The 19,384-nt window shown below is 39.0% G+C and overlaps 1 long non-coding RNA gene across 1 annotated transcript in view; it reads left to right on the top strand.

The window, feature by feature from the left end:
* LOC131484411 (uncharacterized) overlaps positions 1-15,288 on the top strand; it is a 478,066-nt gene extending 462,778 nt beyond the window's left edge. The window contains exon 5 of the long non-coding RNA XR_009248234.1: positions 15,119-15,288. This is a non-coding gene — a long non-coding RNA (uncharacterized LOC131484411). The remainder of the gene's footprint in view (positions 1-15,118) is intronic.
* The last annotated feature ends 4,096 nt before the right edge of the window (positions 15,289-19,384 follow it).

Raw genomic sequence — 19,384 nt, 5'->3', positions numbered from 1 at the left:
GAGAAAGGACAACAAGGGGAGGGAAGGGGTTTCTAGAGTATTTTTCAGAGGGCCATTTGGCTTTTAGGAGTAGAAAAACACTCACTTTCTCTAAAAGCAGTGATTAGAGGTGGGCGACCATTTTGTAATAGAGTGGACCTCAAGGTGACTCTTTGTTTCAAACTCTTGTCGCTAACCCAAATGAGAATAGCCATTGCCTGTGCTCCAGGAGTGGAATCGGATTCTCTTTCCTGGATCTGTGGGACCTGGAATAGTAAAACACAGGGCACTAACTTCCCTTGTACTGACTTGTATTGAAGGCTGTACCTCAGAGAGAAAGTCCAGGTTTCTGCTAGTGGATATTTGGGGTGGTTCCATTTTCTGCCTTTATGAAGGGGGTAAGTGTACCAGTTTGCTAAGGCTACCGTAACAAAATACCTCAGCCTGGGTGGCTTCAATAGCAGAAATTTCTTTTCTCATGGTTCTGGAGGCTTTAAGTCCAAGGTCAAGGTGTCGTTAGGTTTGGTTTCTCTTGAGCCCTTTCTCCTTGACTTGCAGATGGCCACCTTCTCACTGTGTCCTCATTTGGCCTTTTCTCTGTGTACATGTACCCCTGGTGTCTCTCTGCATCCTAATGTCCTCTTCTGATGAGGACACATTTTATTGGATTAGGAGCCACCCTAATAGCCTCATTTTAACTTCATTACCTTTTAAAGTCCCTATTTCTAAATATAATCACATTAGAGGTTCTGGGAGTTTAAGGCTTCAGTATATGAATCTGGTTGCTCTTGGGTGGGGGATGTCACACAATTTCATCAATAATGGTAAGCATGCACATTTGTGTTCGTGCCCAAAATAGTTTGGGATATTAGAAGAGTGTTTTTGCTCTTGCCTCCTAGTGCATGTGAGAAGCGTTTCTTTGGATATATACCTAGAGTGAAGGCTGTATTGTTGGGTACTCTCTTGCTCCTCATCCTCAGCAGTGCTTACAATTTTCAGAATTTTTAACATTTCCCAGTCAATACAAAGTATATATTCTGGATACTGATATAATTAATCAGCTGTACATGCTGCAAATATCTTCTCTCAATTTTGTTGTTTCACATCAATGATGTCTTACCAAATAGATGTCATTTTTATTTAAAAAAATAACATCGGCATTTTCCTTGATGTTGTTTCTTTGCTGTGTTATTGCTTTTGGAGTCTTAGTTAAAAAATTCTTCCCTATTACAAAATCTTAAAATAGTCACCCATATATTTTCTTCACATGCTTTATAGTTTTGCCTTTCATATTTGAGTCTTTAATCCATCTTGAATTTATTTTAGTACATGGTACAAGGTAGGAATCCAATTTTGCTTTTTCCGTAGGGATAAACAAATGTCCTGGCCCCATTTATTGTTTAGTCTATTTTTCCCTGGTGGTTTACAATACATAAGTGTCATATATAATTTCAATATATCACGGACTGTTTCTAGTCTCTCTTTTAGGGTCAATTAGACAGCATGTCTCTTCCTGGGGCAATATGATGGCTCTATAATGAGTCTGAATATGAAAGGGGATATTCGCATGTTATTATTCTTTTTCAAAAAACCCCAGATTATATTTCAGTTTTTCCATTCCAAAGAGATATTAGAATCTGTTTGTTGATATCCAAAAATAAAACCTGTTCGGATTTTGACTGTAGTTTCCCTGAACCAGTAGAATTAAACTGTGAAGGATGGACATCTTGATGATCCTGAATTTCCCTTATGTGAATATGGCATTCTTCTCTATTCAGCCATCTTGAATAGTAAATAGTTTTGGGATTTTTTGCACCAAATGAGTACATATAAAAATAAACAAATTTTGCTTTTTTCACAGTTTTAAAAGATATATTCTTTGTTACTATTGATATTTTGATAATTTTGATATTAATGTAACTACACATTTTTTATTTGTTGGCTTTATATCTTACTGACAACTTCACATACATTTTTCCAACCATTGGTTTTAAAATTTCTATGCCTTGGGGCGCCGGGTGGCTCAGTTGGTTAAGCGTCCAACTTCGGCTCAGGTCATGATCTCATGGTTTGTGGGTTTGAGCCTCATGTCAGGCTCTGTGCTGACAGCTCAGAGCCTGGAGCCTGCTTCAGATTCTGTGTCTCCCTCTCTCTCTGCCCTTCTCCTGCTTGTACCCCCCCCCCCACTCTCTCTCTCTCTCAAAAACAAATAAATATTTTTTAAAAAGTTTTTAAAAAGAAGTAAGTGGTGCTACTGTCAGAGCAGTAGGCTGTCTTTAAAAATAATAAAATAATAAAATAAAATAAAATAAAATAAAATAAAATAAAATAAAATTTCTATGCCTTTATATCATATTTGTGTTTTCTATGGTTTGATTTGATTTATTTTATCCAAACTAGCAATCTCCGTCTTTTCACCAGCAAATTTATTCTTCTTGTATTTAACGTATTACTGATACACCAGAACTGATTTCTACCTTATTTCACTATGCTTTCTAATTGACCCACTTTTGCATGCTTCTTAAATCTTCCTTATATTTTCTATGATTAATTTTTTGGCTTCTCTGTTTTTCTATACAATTCATAATTTACATAATCTATTCTGATTTTTTAATGGGTTACCATCACAGTATTGCCATGGGCACAAAACTATAAATTATTTTGCTCTCTTCCTGAAAAATTAAAAGAGTTAGAACAATTTAACTCTGATCATGTCTCTTCCAGTGAGCATTTCATCCTTTAATTTTGCTTTTCTTTTCAAAATTGGTACATCATTATTGTTATGTTATGCAGACAGTGTTTGGCTGTAACTACATGTGTATATGTTTGTATAATTCTTCTCACATTGAATCATGACTGACCAATATGACTAACAGAATACACTATAAACAGTAGGGTGTGGCGTAGGCTAAGTCATAATGGCACCTTAGTTATTGCACTTCTACCTTGGTGTCTTGTATCACTCGTTCTGGGAGAATCTGACCACCATTCTATGAGGACACCCAAGAACTGTTATAGATATTTGGTACCCGCACCAACTTGTGAGCCGTGCAAGTGAGCACCTTAGAAGTGTATCTTCTGGGGCACCTGGATGGCTTAGTCAGTTGAGCGTCCGACTTCAGCTCAGGTCATGATCTCCTGGTCTGTGAGTTTGAGCCCCACGTCCAGCTCTATGCTGACAGCTCAGAGCATGCAGGCTGCTTTGGATTCTGTGTCTCCCTCTCTCTCTCTCTGCCCCTCCCCCATTGTACTCTCTCTCTCTCTGTCTCTCTCTCTCTCAAAATAAATAAGTTAAAAAAAAAAGTGTAGTTTTCAGTTATGCCTTCACAGGACTGCAACCCCAGCTGATGTATAATGGCAATCCCAGTTAACATAGGATGACAACCGCATGAGAGACCCTAGACCAGAACCATCTATCCAAGTTACTCCCAAATTCCTTATCCACAGAAACTATAAGAGATGAATAATGGTTATTGTTGTTTTAAGCCACTGCATTTTGGGCTTCTTTGTTACTCAGCATTAGATAGCTAAAACAGCATACTTAGACCAATTTCTTTTCTCACAATTCTGTTTTGCATTTTCGTGGTGGGATTATTTTTTAAGGAAGCTGATTAGCGGTAAATACACCCAGATTTTCTTTATATGAAAATATATTCATATCAACACTTTTCTTTTCTTTTGAAAGACAAGTTTGCTGGATATTCAATTCTAATTGACAGCTATTTCTTATGAACACTTTGATAATTTTATTCTGCTATCATCTGACTTCCAATTTTTCTGTTTAGAAGTCTGGTGACAAAATGTCATTCTTTGTAACTAATTTGTTCTTTCTGGCTACTTCCTCCTGCTACCACCAGACTTTCTACAGATTTATTAGGCCTATTTTCATTTTTTAATTGTCCTGCTTTGAATATGTGTTGCTCTCTGTGTCTGAATCTGTACTGTTCTTCAGCTCTGGCAAATTATCAGCCAATAATTTTCTGAATGTTGCACCTTCTTCATTCTATTTCTTCTTCTGGGACAGTGATGGGATACATTTGTTAGACTGTCCCATTCAGTCTTCCAGACCCCATATTATCATGTTCATACCTTCCATCTTTTTGTTTTTCTGTGTCGCAGCCTACGTAATTTCCTTACATCTATATTTCAGTTTATTAATTATTTCCTCAATTATGTTTATGTGTTGTTGAATCCATTCATTACATTTTTTTATCCTTATAAATTTCTAGTAGGCTTGTTTCCTATATGCTGGTTACTTTGATTTCAAATATTAAGTTGAAGTGTTTGCCCCTCTGTTTTTTTTTATTTTCAGGGAGAACAAAATTATTATTTCCTATTTTACTCTTTGGTATGAGTCTCTATTGGAGGCATCTAGACTAGCTGACAGTTATCTTTTGAGGAAATTTTAAATTGGATGTATATTTAACAAGTGTAGAATTATAAAGATTTTCTATTTTTATGGATGTTTTGGTAAGTTGTATCATTCTATAAATATGACTATTTTATTGGATATATTGGATTATTTCTTTACCAATTTCTTGTTGGACTTTTCTAATTTATTTAATGTTTCCTTTTTAATTTCTGACATTGATTATTTTTGCTTTCTCTCTTTTCATTCTTATTCAATCTAACCAAACATATATCAATTTATTAATCTTTTTATATTTCTTTCTTTATTTACTAAACTTTATAGTGTTTCTTCTGTTATACTTTCATGTCACTTTATTTGCCTTTTGGGTTCCAATTCTTGTGATAAAGATTTAGATGACTGACTTTCATCTTATCTGGTATATGCATTTTTAAGAATGCATATTTTTCTGTAAGCATATTTTAACAGAAAGCTACAACTTTTGAAAGCAGTATTTTATTTTCAATTCAGTTAAAAATATTTCCTCTTTGCCATTGTGATTCTGTTCATGACCATGAGTAACTTAGAAGTATATTTCTTAGTTTTCGATGTGTGAGGATTTTTCAAATAGATCTTTTTTTTTTTCAGATTTCTAGATTAATTATATCATTATTAGAGAAGACAGCCTATACTGTCTCTAGACGTGTGTTAAAAACCTCCCATTATCATTTTGAATTTGTCCATTTCTCATTTTAGTTCTGTCAATGTTTGTTCCAAATATTTTGAGGTCATGTATATTTTGAGGTTAATACAAATTATGTATAATGATATCTTCCTGAATTTTTAGCATTGTGAATGTCTTTCTTTAGTAATGCTTCCAGATAGCTATACCAACTTTCTTTTGGTGACTGTCTGTGTGGTACATCTTCTTCTACTTTTGTTGGCTTCACCCTTCACCTGGACCTTGGCCCCGGAATCCCTGGCCAAGGGATTTTGGTTCTCTCATTCCTTTACGCTGAGTGACATACAAACTTACACACACACACACACCCACACGTCCTCCTTTACTGCTTCTCCTTTCCAGAATAGTTGACCCAAATCATCTAGGAATTACCAGGAACAATAGCCCTTATCCCTTTTTCTTGATCATTTTTGTATGTATTTTACTTCTTAAACATTTCATACACCACTACTTTATATTTTTACGTAGTAATTCCAAAATATGAAGTCTGTGGACCTAAATATTTTCGTTGCATTTTTTGACTCTCACATATGGTAAATTATTTTCTTGAACATTATGTAATTTTTAGATCTATGTTCATATTTAGTTGAACTTTTTTCATGAATTCCTAAGAAACTAATTTCAGAATGTTTTCTTCTGGAAAGAATTTACACACTTCTCCCTAAAGTTACTTGAGTCCCTCTGAGGGTTCCAGTTTATGTTGAATGTCAGAATCACCTTCACTCCTTGACATCGGTCCTAATATCTCACTTCTTCATTCTGTTGTTGGTTTGGGCATTTGACTCCAGAGCTACTCCTTTTTTTATGAGTGTTTGTTCCTTGCTGCTCATTCATGAAGTTTCCAACTTCCTCAAGAGTCTAGACACCTGCATATTAAACATGTAAATATTTTATCATAATTTATGCATGATTTGGTTGTATCAAGCAGGTGCATTCTTTAGAATCAGCCCTGTGTTTTACCACTTGGAACCTAATCCCTCCACTTTCAGTCCTCCAGCACCAACTCCCTGTGCATTATGCTGGATAGATGCATATTTCGTGGAGAATTCTCATTAAAAGGATTTACAGATCTTTCTCAACTTGTGATGGGGTTACATCCTGTAAACTCATACTAAGTTGAAAATATTGTAAGTGGAAAATGCATTTAATACACCTAACCTACCAAACATCATAACTTAGTCCAGCCTACTTAAATGTGTTCCCAACACTTACATTAGCCTACAGGTGAGCACTATCACCTAACATAAAGCCTATTTCAGAATAAAGTGTCGAGTATCTCATGTAATTTACTGAATACTGTACTGAAGTTGAAACACAGAGTGGTTGTATGGGTACAGAATGCTTGTAAGTGTATCAGTTGTTTACCCCCGTGATTGTGTGGTTGAGGGGGAGCGGTGGCTCCCAGCTGCTGCCCAACATCAGGAAAGTATTGTACTACATGTCACCAGCCCAGGAAAAAATCAGAATTCAAAGTATGATTTCTACTGCATGCATATGGCTTTTGCACCATTGTAAAGTTGAAAAATTGTAAGTCAAAATATTGTAAGTCAGGAACTGTCTCTATTGCAAAAAGTCTCTTAAGAAATTCATTCCAAAAAGTGCCCAGGAATTTCCACTTACCACCTTCGAAATCACTCAAAAGCCCACTTATACTGTTTTGTGCAAAGACCAGGTTCTTTCCCTTCCCATTTAATGCATCACCAACTGATTATACACTCTAAGAGTGGGAGGGGTCATCATTAAGATGTGGCAAAGCTTCCATATTGGAGGAAAGATTCCATATATCAGAGGGGTGCAACAAAAAGAGCAGATCAGGAAGCTCATGTATAAGCTGAATGCAGAGTCTATTTTATATAATAGTATGAAATAATATGAAATAATCCTCTAGCAGGAGGATGAATTGTTCAAAACATATGAATGACTTGGTAAGATCGTCTTCAAAGGAGAATGACCACCACAATCATCTGCTTTGAAATCTGCATGAGCACTGGAAGGCTGATTTGGGCCAGTACACCCTGGATTCCAAACTCTCCCAGTGAAGGGAGGCTCCTTGTACATCTTATCTCCTTGCATACATAGAATGTAGCCTCAGCTCTGAGTAACGAGCTCTGGGCGGTTTTCGGCAAAAAAAGAAAGCTAGTCAAGACCATTTTTGCAGAAGAGGTCTTCTCATTAGTAACCAGCCTCACTGCAGAGCTTATTTATGTCTGTCTTCTGAGTGCCTGGAACAGAATTCCAACCTAATACCATTTCTGCTTTCAAAGGACCCTATCTTCTAGACCTCATTTAGCATGAGGATAGAGAAACACAGATAAATGTCTTATCGGGCAAAAAAGTAATTTCATGTTCTTGCAGTTCTTTTCTCTGTCTATTCAAATGCTAGATGCCCTTTCATCTCCTACAAATGATTTTCTCTTAATCCGCAAGAAACTAGTTCATTCTTTCTAACAACATCATTATATTTTGAGTGAATTATCATAGAACAATTAAGAGCTGTTCTCATGTGACACACTTATCTTTGGCTGTTTGTTTCAAAATTTGATTCAGCTGTGCCCTCCGCTATTTCCTCATTTTGTCGAATGCCTTTGTCAGCTCAGAGGAAAGAAAATAACACAGCAGGGGGCAGGGCAGAAGTCACGTATTGTAAGACATCATTGCCTTTGGAAACAATGTTCTCCATTATAGCTCAATGAGCTAATAACAATGCATTATTTTGTTAAAAGGCAGTTGTTACTATAGTGGCAGCAAAACATCCTATAATATTAACTAAGCTATTACTCTGACATTTTTGGATAAATGAGGGAAAAAACTTTTTTCGTGAAATTTTATTTTGTCATGCATTACACTTTCGTGCTTTCTTTTAGCAATTTTGTATTCTGTGAGAGGCATACCACAAACAAAAGGATGGTGGCTTTGCAGTCAGGCAGCCCTGAGACTGAATCCTTACTCTAGTGTCTGCAACTGCTATGACTTTACCTAACACAATTTCTCTAATGCATAACTTTTGCATCTACAGAATGGCGGTTTGTGAAGTTTATTAGTTATGTAAGTAATGTGGCTAGCTCAGGGCTTCGCACACGGAACCACTCAAAAAGAGGGAGGTATTATTACTACCATTTAACAATCTTAACTGACATTTACTTTTCTGCTCCACATTCCATTAAACCATGGCAATAACCAACTAAATTCAGCTCTGCTAGATGCTTGTTTCAAAGGCTCACTTGGTATCAGAGAAGTGAAATTTCTCTTTTTGTCTCTTCTTAGCAGAGGCCTTGTGCAGTATAGCTGTATATAAAACATTTTCTGACATCCTTTGAGAAAGCTCTGCCCGTTCAGATGTTCTCTGATGCTTCTGACATGGTGGCATGAAGCATCTCTGATCTCCTTTTCTGACATCTTTTAGTTTCAGGCAGTGGACACTAAAAGATATGAAGTCAGCTATCCTAGCACAGAGACGAAAGTCCCATCTTTATGTTACCGAGCAGAGCCCTAATCTGGCTTTGTGGTCACGGCTAAGTAACATAGCGCAGAAAAGTCCTCTTCACAATAGTGGAGAGTTAGATCAGATTCTGTGCACTAATTCATTTGCACTTCTTTCGCAAGTGCCTGCTTTGAGTCAGAAACTGAATGAAACACCAAACACACAAAGTACCACATGGCCCTTATGCTTCAGCTGTCTGAGTTTAGTGGAGGAGACATACACACTGGCAGATAGAGATTCCTACTCTGGACAAGCGGGTGTAAGATGCATTCCTTCCAGCTTCTCTTCACCAAGTACAATGATAAACCCTGAAAATAATGCAAGAGGCAACATGAGGAGAACTCTTGAATGATGGATAGAGGAAGGCAAACCGGTTAATGTTCCCAAGACTGAAGGAAAAACAGTGGCAACGTCTTCCAACCCTCCACCCAACAGCAAAAGGTGACCCCGGTCCTGCACACTGGATTTCCCATCTAGCTAAAGAGGGCAGGCCAACTTGACTCCTTCCTCCCCTGGATCTAACAGGAGTCCTGTCAACAACACCAGGCAAACAACGTATGCAAGAGGGAAAGATCAAGACCCATAGTGAATATCAGCCGGCAAGGGAAATGATCTCATCGGGCCCGAGACTCCCCTCCACCACATAGAGAAACTGGGTGGCCTGGTGACACCAACAATGGGGAGCCACACAAGCAGCCTTGCTGAGAAGCCTCTTTGTTCCTGCAGGTCAGAGACTGCCCTCCCTCACCAAGAGACCGGGTGAGTGGGCAGAGGTGGCAAAAGAGATCCAACTCCACTAAGAGTCTCTTCGCCAGCAGCCTTTGTCTTTTGGGGAGAGGGGGAGATTCCCAACACCTACAGCCAGGACTTAAGTGCTGATCCTAGGGAGGTGACTGCCCTCTAAACTAAGAGACGTTCAATACGACTTAGAGTCTCCTAACATAATGGTCAGAGTGTTGATGAGACAATTAAAAGTGACCCATCACACCAAGCCAAGACAATCCATTGATGCCAGCACCAAGAGGAATCAGAGACCGGGAAAATGTGACAAAGATTTGAAAGCAACCTTCACAAAAACGCTGCAACAAGAGATGACAGATTCATTTGAAACTGATGAGAAATAGAAAATCTTAGCAAAGAAACCCAATCTGTCACAAAGATATTTAAGAACGTAGCAACTGATCTTAACTCTGGGAAGTAAAGCGAAGAGTAAAGAGAGATGCTAACTTTTCACCCTAGAATTTTGGGTATGCTTTGAATTCTTTTCAATGAGCATGACATTTTTAAAATAGAATTAAAATCCAAATTCTATAAAATTAGCTAAATTCTATTTTGAGAAGTAAGAGAAACAGCTTCTCTGTGCTCTGCTATTAAAATTTCTTTTCTGGGTAAGTAGCTAAGATAATTTTTTAGTGGATTTATATTGAAATCAGTGAGTTAGTACCTTTGAAAAATGAGTTGTTGGTGGCTTTCCTTATATATAAAAAAAGTTTTTGAACGATAATTTTTATTTTTTTTATTTTTTTTAATGTTTATTTTACTTTTGAGAGAGAGAGAGAGAGAGAGAGAGCATGAGCAGGGGAAGGGCAGAGAGAGTGAGACACAGAATCTGAAGCAGGCTCCAGGCTCTGACTGTCAGCACAGAGCCGGACGTGGGGCCGGAACCCATGAATGGTGAGATCATGACCTGAGCCGAAGTCGGATGCTTCACCGATGGAACCACCCAGGCGCCCCTCAATGATAATTTTTAAAAAAGAGAAAAAAGTGCACCAATTCCTACAAATTTTAACTATCACCATTACAACACTCTTTGCACACATGTTATTGCTAAATTCAGCTTTAAGAAATTATGTTTTGTTTTTTTTTAAGATCACCACAACTTGGGAACGATTATAATCTAGTTAATGATGTGCAACTCAAAATAGAAAATGTGGCTAGAAATGATTGGTGCTTACCCCAGTCTTCCTCCTATAAGGTTGGATGCTTGAGTTCTGCTCTTTTGACTTAAATAAGCAGAGTGGACTGAAACCAGTGCTCCTGGAGAATGAAGGGATAACAGGAAGGGCACGCCCTCCCATACATTTTGTTTTTGTTTTCTCGTTTGTATTTGCTACTCTCAGACCTTCCAAAATTCTCACCAAACAAGGTGTGATATTGTGACTTCTAATAAGAAATATATACTTGGTTCTCCACCCTGTTCCGACACCAAACTCCTAAAACCCTTCACATTTTCTAAGTGATAAGAGCAATTAAGGTGTCTTTTTTAATGTTAATGACGTAACTTTTGGAAAACCCAAAAGGATGAGGGCTGGCTGCTTGTGGAGCCAAGCAACCGGAAGATGAGAGGTTGGGAACTTTCAGAGGATTTAGAAGCTCCATGCCACTTCCACATACCTTGTCCTACACGTCTCTCCCATCTGGCTGTCCCTGAGTTATATCCTTTTATAATATGCAGTAATCTGGTAAGTAAAATGTTTCCCTGAGTTCTGTGAGCCGCTCTAACAAATTAATGGAACCGGGACTGTGAGATCCTTGGATTTATAGCCAGCTGTGCGGGAGCCAGTCTTGTAGGACTGAGCCCTAAATCTATGGAATCTGATGCTGTCTCAGGGTAGGTAATATCAGAATTGGGCTGAGTGGTAAAACACCCAGCTGCTGCCATAGAATCACTTGGTGGCGTGGGGGTGGGGGGTGGTGAAAGCCCTACACATCGGAACTGGGTGCAGAATTGTGCACGGTTATCAGAAAAGTCACTCACCTAGTTAGTCGTACCTGTAGTTACACTGTTAGGAACTGAATTACCAGGTTCAGCAGTTAGACCACATAGAAAGGCAACATTTCCCCTCTTACTTTACTAGGAAGCAACAGAGGAAACAATACTGTGAAATCTATTTTTCTGCCAACCCTTTCTGCAGAAAGCAAAGGACTAGGGGAAAAGTATGATGCATGCAATGCCAAAATAAACAGAGTGGTTCATGGTCAGACTGCTGCCCCTCCTGCAGAGGCGTCCATCCTTTCTTTACTGTGGCAGCAAGAGCCTCTGCTTATGCCAAAAACATCCTAACTGTGACATGCACGTACCGATTTCAATATTCCTGTCAGAAGAACTACAAATACAGGAATTAACCCCAGAAGGGATTTGTCACCATCAGTGAGCACGAATATTTCAATTTCTGGATCCATCATTTTCCAGGAAGACACATGGTATCTTGGAACAAATAAGTTATTCCTGAATAATTGCCTCAGTCTAAAGTGACAGGGGTAAGAATAGTTGCCCTTTTTGGGAAAAAAAAAAAAATCTATGAAAGAAAATCTTGATTAGGGTTATAAAACTGATTCAAACAACACAGAGGAGTTGGAAGTAATACTGTCTCTTGCCATCTCCCTTCCCACTCAGTTGTTATTCCTCACATTTAACTGTATCAACAGTTTCATGTCTACGTGGCCAAAGAAATATGCATACGTTGTATGTAAATGACACTTTTATTTACACGAAGATTTGTTTTATAATTTTCTATTCTTATGAACTAATGTATTGATCAACTTTCCATTTAAGTAGCTAAATCTCATTTCTAATCAGCTGCAAAAATAGCACATTGTGTGGATATTATTAATACTTTTCCGATTGATAAACATTGGTGTGTTTTCTGGATTTGGGCATTGATGAACATCTTTGCACTTAAGCAAAATGGTTAAATAAATTCCTTTGGGATTCAAGATCACAAGAAATTTTAATATTTTCAAATTGTCCTTCAACACGATTTGAGAGCCCTTGTTCATTGTAGCCAACAGTGGATATTATGAAACATTTTAGCGTTTCCTCCAAGATAGGAAAAAAATGGGGTTTCATTGTTTATTTGAATTTGCATATGTGGTTATGAGTGAATTTTAGCATCTTACCATATGGCTGGCTATTTGCTATTTGCAATATTTTTCTGTGAAACGTTGCTTCAAGTCTTTATTCATTTTCTATTGTGAGAACTCTGTGTGGCAAGGCAATATGACATTTGTCTGGCATACGTTTTATGTTTTGCATATATTTTCCATAGTTGTCATTTTTCTTATGACATTGTGAAATTTCCCTGCAGTGCAAAAGTTCTACTTTTTTATGCAGTCTAACTTGAGACTTTTTCCCTCTCAGTTTTTGACTTTGAACAAGTCTTTTCCACTCCAAAGTTTTTAAAAAATAAAGTTATTTCTTCTGGTGCTTTTAGAATTTCTCTTTCTATATTTAAAAGCTTGCATTTCTGGTGTTTACTTGAGAATAAAGTTTCTAGTAATGATTCAGCTTCATCTTTTTCAAAAGGTCTAGTCAAATGGCCCAAAAGAATTTGTGAATCATCTGTCAGAACCTCAATTGTTTTAAATATCCTCTTTCCCAATTTTTTGATTATATTTACGAGTCTATTTCTAACTTACTTTCAGTTTTCTTGATCTATTTACACAGTAATAACAATTATTTTAATACTCCCTAACACTTTTTAAACCTATAAAAAGGACTTCCTGCTAATTACTTTTCTACATCAGAAGATTTCAAGATGTTTTCACATGCTGATTATTTTATATGAATTGTTGCCAAGGTAAAAAAAAAAAAGAGTCTGTTCTTATTTAAGTTGAGATATGAATGAGTTAATTGATTTGAGGGAAACTGTCAGTAGGAATTCTGGTTTTCTATACAAAAACAGGATACAGCTTTCTGTTTGTTTAGAGCTTACTTCGTGTCTTTTAGTGAAGTATTAACATTCTCCTCATATAGTGTCTGAGTATTTATTTAATTGGGGTTTATTCTTAGATATTTTGTATCTGTTGTTTTGATGGTGATAGTCTTTGCCAAAGTGCTGATACAAGGAAAGTGGAGAAGATATGATTTGTGAACTTGAGACACTCAGAGTTGAATCAGGAGTTCACAAGATGTAAGATGCAATAGTATTGAGAAAACAGACATATGCACAAAGTGATGTGGGGGTTCAGAGGAGATAGCATCCATCTCTGCAAAATCAGTTTCCTAATACAATGCAACATCTGATCTGGGTGTTGAAGAACGAGTGGAGTCTCTAGGGCAAGAGAAGAGGCAAGAGCTTTGCAAGTAGCAGGAGGGGAAATGCAAAGACAGGGCAGGGAAGGAAAAGCCGTGTATCACGGGAGGCTCCCGCTGGACTATTTACATGGCTGCAGGTAGAAAACATGTGAAAGGAGGTTAGATTTTCACTCCCAGGGAAAGAGTCTTTTGTTTCAAGGTAAGGAATCTGGAATACATGAAGTGTGTTTTTAATTGCAAGATAATTTAGGTAGACGTGAAGAGCTTTATCCCAAAAGAGGAGAGACAAGCGGCAGAGAGTGCCAGCAAGGGAAAGAAAGGTCGGGTGTAGATAGAGAAGCTGAGGGCCTGGCAGCACATCCCAATGGTAGCAAAGCTCTAACATAAAGAAGATACGCATTAAACATTGAGAGAATTAATGAAAAGGCGAAATGAAAAGGCAAGGGGTATTCGAAGGCAGTTCTGTCCAGAAGTGCACAGTGTGTAATAGTTTCATGTCAAGCTTTAAACCACTCATTGTTCTCGACCGCCAGGCTTCCATAGAGGTGTAGCACTTCGCCTGGTAAGCGGGGCGACATTACGGAACAAGAATCTGGAGCACAGCTCTGTTCTGAAACACAGCAGTGATTGAATAAATGAATTAATGGTTTCAAAGCCCTTGGGACAGTGCTTTGCACAAACTAAGTGCTGTATAACTGATAAAACTGTTAAGTAAATAACGAAGCCTTGGATCCAAGGACCCTGGATAAAACTGTAGACCTCAGCTGTCGCTTTCTTAAGTACCTACCTCTCCCTCTAGTTGCCCCATGAATTCTCCAGATCCCTTCTTCCTAAATTCCAAACATCTCCATCAATCTGCCTTTTGTTCCAAACCACCTCACAAAAGTGATATATTTACTGCAAGAATCTGTGCTGGAAGAGAGGAAGAAGGAGCCTGTGTCATTTGACAAGGAAGGGAGCAGGTGGACCATGGTGAGCAAGATGGAGGATGAGGTTCATGCCATTTGTAGCTGCCACTTTTAAGTTTGGACTTCATCCCAAGAGCAATGGGAAGCCCATAAAAGGATTTAACAAGAGAATTATGTGCTTACGCTTTCATTTTTAAATGTTCCTTCCAATTCACAGCAGAGAATAGATTTGAAGAAATCAAAAACAAATGTGGGGTAGCTATTCCTTTAGTCAAAGTAAGAGAGAGATGACAGTGGTTTAGACTATAGTAGTAGCTGTGGAAAAGAGATCACCAGGAGGTGGGAGTGGGGATCAATTCAAATGAAGAAATAAAGAGAACTATGTGAAGGGTGTTGACTACGTTTTGTACCTTGAAGATCTGGGTACCATTTATCAAGGCAGGAGATTTTGGAGGAAGTTCAGGTTGGGGTGGCGGGGGAGAACATGTGCTTAACTGGGTAAATGGGTCTGGAGCTCAGTGAAGTCTGGGCTAGAGCAAACCGTGGGAGGGCCTCTTTCCATCTTTTCGGGTGGGGTACTCCAGTCAAAGCTGCTACAATAACCACTGGTGTCCTCTCCCAGATGTTTGCAGATCTAAAAAAGAGAGAAGAGAGAGAAGTCAGAGAAGCCGCAAGAAGGGAATATTGAAGGAGGAAGCAGCAGTTTTGTCAAATCTTTTAAGCCTGAGAAAAATGAAGACCAGAAGTTTGGCACCATGGAGGTCAAAGATGCCCATAGCTGGGACCAGGCTTTTTTTTTTTTTTTTTAATTTTTTTTTTTCAACGTTTTTAATTTTTATTTTTGGGACAGAGAGAGACAGAGCATGAACGGGGGAGGGGCAGAGAGAGAGGGAGACACAGAATCGGAAACAGGCTCCAGGCTCCGAGCCATCAGCCCAGAGCCTGACGCGGGGCTCGAACTCACGGACCGCGAGATCGTGACCTGGCTGAAGTCGGACGCTTAACCGACTGCGCCACCCAGGCGCCCCCAGGCTTTTTTTTTTAACAGAATGCATGGAACTGCAATCAAAGACATTCTCAGACTGAAACTCTAGGCATTAAGAAGCTGCACAAACAGATAACCAAGGGGGTTTTAACCCCCGAGGATTCACACCATGTTGGAGACTTTCTATTTGTGACATCAGTTGTCCAGGACAACTTTTGGTAGCACGGTGCTCGACCCCTGCTGTGAGGCACTTAGGAGCATGGGCTGTGAGCCTGCTGGTGATTTCCACATTTCTCAGGATATATTCACCAACATCTAGACCAAGTTATCAATTTTTAACTCAGTTATCATCTCTGATCTTGTAAACGTATGATATGAATAAGATCTCACCCTGAAATTGAATCTGCAGTGCTGTTTTAACTGTTAAAAGCATTTTGTGGGAATTTACCAGGTATTTAAACCGTTCCCCCATTTTATGGGATTGTCGATACCAAACTCTATGAGTGAGAAAAAAATTGTCTAGAATTCCTCCATCCATGTGCTTCATAGCTAGGGTCACTTAAAATTCTAGCCTGGCCCCACCACAAAAATGCCAACCTTTCTTTCCTAACAAAGTCCTTCTGAATCCTATGTCGAACTGTTAATAGTAATTTTTTGCTGACTCCCACACATAGCTGGCAAAGTACTTGGATGAAAGGCTCAAAGAAATGCAGAAACATTTTGAAAAACAAGATTTCTCCGTGTCCAAGCTGAGAAGGAGAGTTCAGACCTCTTTCAAAAACTATGGTTATAACTTTCGATATAATACTAACGAAGAAAAACAAGGTTTGAAGAAAGAGAAATTGCTTTTATATTTCACATGAAAATGTCCATAATGTTACTCGGTTCTTGAATTCAAGTGCTTTGGTCCTGCGCTGAAGTATGTATCAGGATGATGGCACATACTTAATGAGAAATGGCTACCATTCACTGTGTGCCAGGCATGGTTTTGATGCTTTATGTGCATTGTGTCTCAATCTTTTGAAAACTACATGAAGTAGGTGTCATTATCTCTACTTCATCAGTAGGGAAAGTGAGATACAGAAGTTTAAGTAACTTGTTCAGGTTGCGCCAACAAGCGGCGGCAGCAAGATCCAAAGGCTAACCTTGCCTCACTCAAGTCCATGTCCCTAAACGCTTAGAGTAAGAATGTTCTAGAAACATAAGTAAGCACCCAGGCCATATAATTCCTCCTTTACTTATGTGAGCTTTTCTGTGTAAGCTTTTCATAGTCTTACAGGACCAATTCAGTCAAACATAAGAGAAGTTCAGAAACCAGTCTGAAGAAGCCCATCACTGAAAGTATGGGACAGGTCACCGCATGTGACTACTGACTGATGTTTAATGGCAGCTAATATCAAATCAGTAACTTGAGAAATCAGACTCTGTAACCCACACTGCGCTCTTTCTTTGTGTCATTCTTCAATGGATTCCAAAGCTTCTGGTGAGAGGCAAAATCTAGACAGAAGAGGAGAAATCGCCAGGCGCGAAGAGTCCTGTTTGTTTGTGACGGTTCAGCAAGGCTGCTGCCAGCAGTCCTGGAGGAGACCGTCTGCCAGAGCCACCCTCTGCCCCTCCCGCCCCCTCCCCACCCCACTGGCAGCCAGAGCCTCTTGCTTGCATTTGACTTGACTTCTTGCAATAATGTGAATTCTAGAAGACTATTAGACTACCCGCCTAAATTTAAGGGTAGTTTCCAACAGTTCGAGTTTGTCGATGCTGAAGTTAAAAAAATGAGGGGAAAAAACATTTTGCACTCAAAAACAAACATATATTACAAAGAAGGGTTAACTCAGCACAAAATCAGCTGCGTCTCAGTTCTGGGAAAAATCATCATATTGAGTATCTCCACTGACTTTCCTGCCCTTTACAAGGCCAGAGATTTCTAAAATAAAATGTCATATTCTTCCTCACCTTCAAAATCAGTTCCTTAGAGCTGCTTTCCTGGGATGCCACAATGATCCTCCAAGGGGTTTAAAGGTAGGTATGCTGATCTTGAGGTATAGACATGAATTCAAATCCCCACTAGACATGTGTGCTGACATCGCATTTCAGACAACAATTTGAGCTTCAGTTTCCTTACACACAAAATAAAAATGACAGGGGTGCCTGGGTGACTCAGTCAACTCTTGATTTCTGCTCAGATTTTGATCTCACCATGATGACATCCAGCCCCACATTGGGCTGTGGGCTGAGAGTACAGCCTGCTTCAGATTCTCTTTCTCCCTCTCCCTCTGCCCCTCCCCTGCTCACACGTGCTCTCTCTCTCTCTCCCCCTCCAAAAATTAAATAGGTAAATAAATGTAAAAATAGAAATAACAGCACTGACTTTATGAAGTAATTATGAAAATGCTTCTATAATGACTGGCACATAGAGGGACTTAAAAATAGTGATTACATCTCAGACTCAGTCCTTCCCACACCAATTCACCCATTTCAATAAATTATTGTGTCATTAAAAACTGCTCATTCAGTGACCCTCATGGGGCAGCAAAGCACTGTGGAGACTCTCAGGAATAACTGAAATCGATGGGTCCTGAGTTTTCTAAGTGCCCCACTTGCACCAGGCAGCAGTGAAGAGAATTATCTGTTTAAGATGCTTTCCTTGGCATGAAATGCCAGTTTAATGGTCACAGAGGGATGTAAGAATTCCATTGGCAGGTGGGCAAGGATATCTTTCATCTTCTGAATGTTCCAGAGTTTTGGAAAGATGATTCCTCCTCTAAACATCCTGTGTGCCTTATTGTGTGCCTGTTGGTGTCTTTATAGAGCAGATCTGATTCCAGGAAGGGGCCTTGATAAATGAATACAGTCTCCTCAGACCATTGGGGACAGCCTGAATGGGGTGTCCCCAGGGCACCTGACCCAAAGGCTCAGGACTGGGCTGAAACCTACTGTCTCTAAGCATGCAGGAGGCAATCCTTGCAGAATGGGTGGGGCTTCAAAATGTTAAGATGATTCTGTTTTTATTTCTATTTATATAGAAAATAGTCGTGGGGGTCCCGACCATTCTGAAGCCATCGTATTAATTCCATTGTGTTGAGCCTTTGGTACAGAGATAATAAGAGATCCATTTAGTTTATAAAAAAAAAATGTACAAAATGAACAGTTCTCCATTTTCGACTTGTTTTTGGAGTGGTCCACTCTAAAAATTGCATTTTATATCTCAGCCAAAACAAAAAATACAAGGCAAATAAAAAACTTGTGTGTGACTATCTCCTATCATGCACTTTCTGTGTGGCTCAGTAATCTCAGCTGGCATGAGAGGAAGGTCAAGTTTATTAAAGTATCATCCTAGAAAGGAGATGATTTCATCAGATACAGACACTATTTCCTGGGACTTAGATTTTTCTCATAAATATCTATTCAACATTCAGTGGGTATGTGTGCATCAGAACCTAAGTATCTACAGCTTACATGTGTCACCTTGATGACCTTGGAATAAAGTTAAGAACAGAGCAAGATTAAAGCAAGGAAGAGATGTGCTACAATTTCTGCACTGAGATATGTGGGATAGCTGGTTCTGTCCCCTCAACATCTCAGGGGATGTATTATATATATATACAGGCTTGCTTGAGTGCATTTAATTAGTTATCTAGTTGATGCCACGAATAAACCATAGCCAGTTTTGATTAGCCACTGTGCTAAGGACTTTACACATTACCTGATTTAACTACTTTGCAGCCTTTTGAAGTGACGCTATCACTGTGCCCATTTTAGAGAAAGGAAAACCAAGGCACAGAGAAGAGGGATGGCTAGCGTGTCACGTGGAGGGAGACAGACGCTAAGTTCTGAGGCCTTAAGAACATCAATGAGCCTCCTTGCGATGAGTTTACCACATCTTGCAAGTGGCGGTAGCACCGG

This window comes from Neofelis nebulosa, chromosome 1 (assembly GCF_028018385.1).
Source record: "Neofelis nebulosa isolate mNeoNeb1 chromosome 1, mNeoNeb1.pri, whole genome shotgun sequence".
Taxonomy (NCBI): domain Eukaryota; kingdom Metazoa; phylum Chordata; class Mammalia; order Carnivora; family Felidae; genus Neofelis; species Neofelis nebulosa.
The sequence above is the reverse complement of the archived record's forward strand: the minus strand, read 5'-3'. Positions and strand labels throughout refer to the sequence as shown.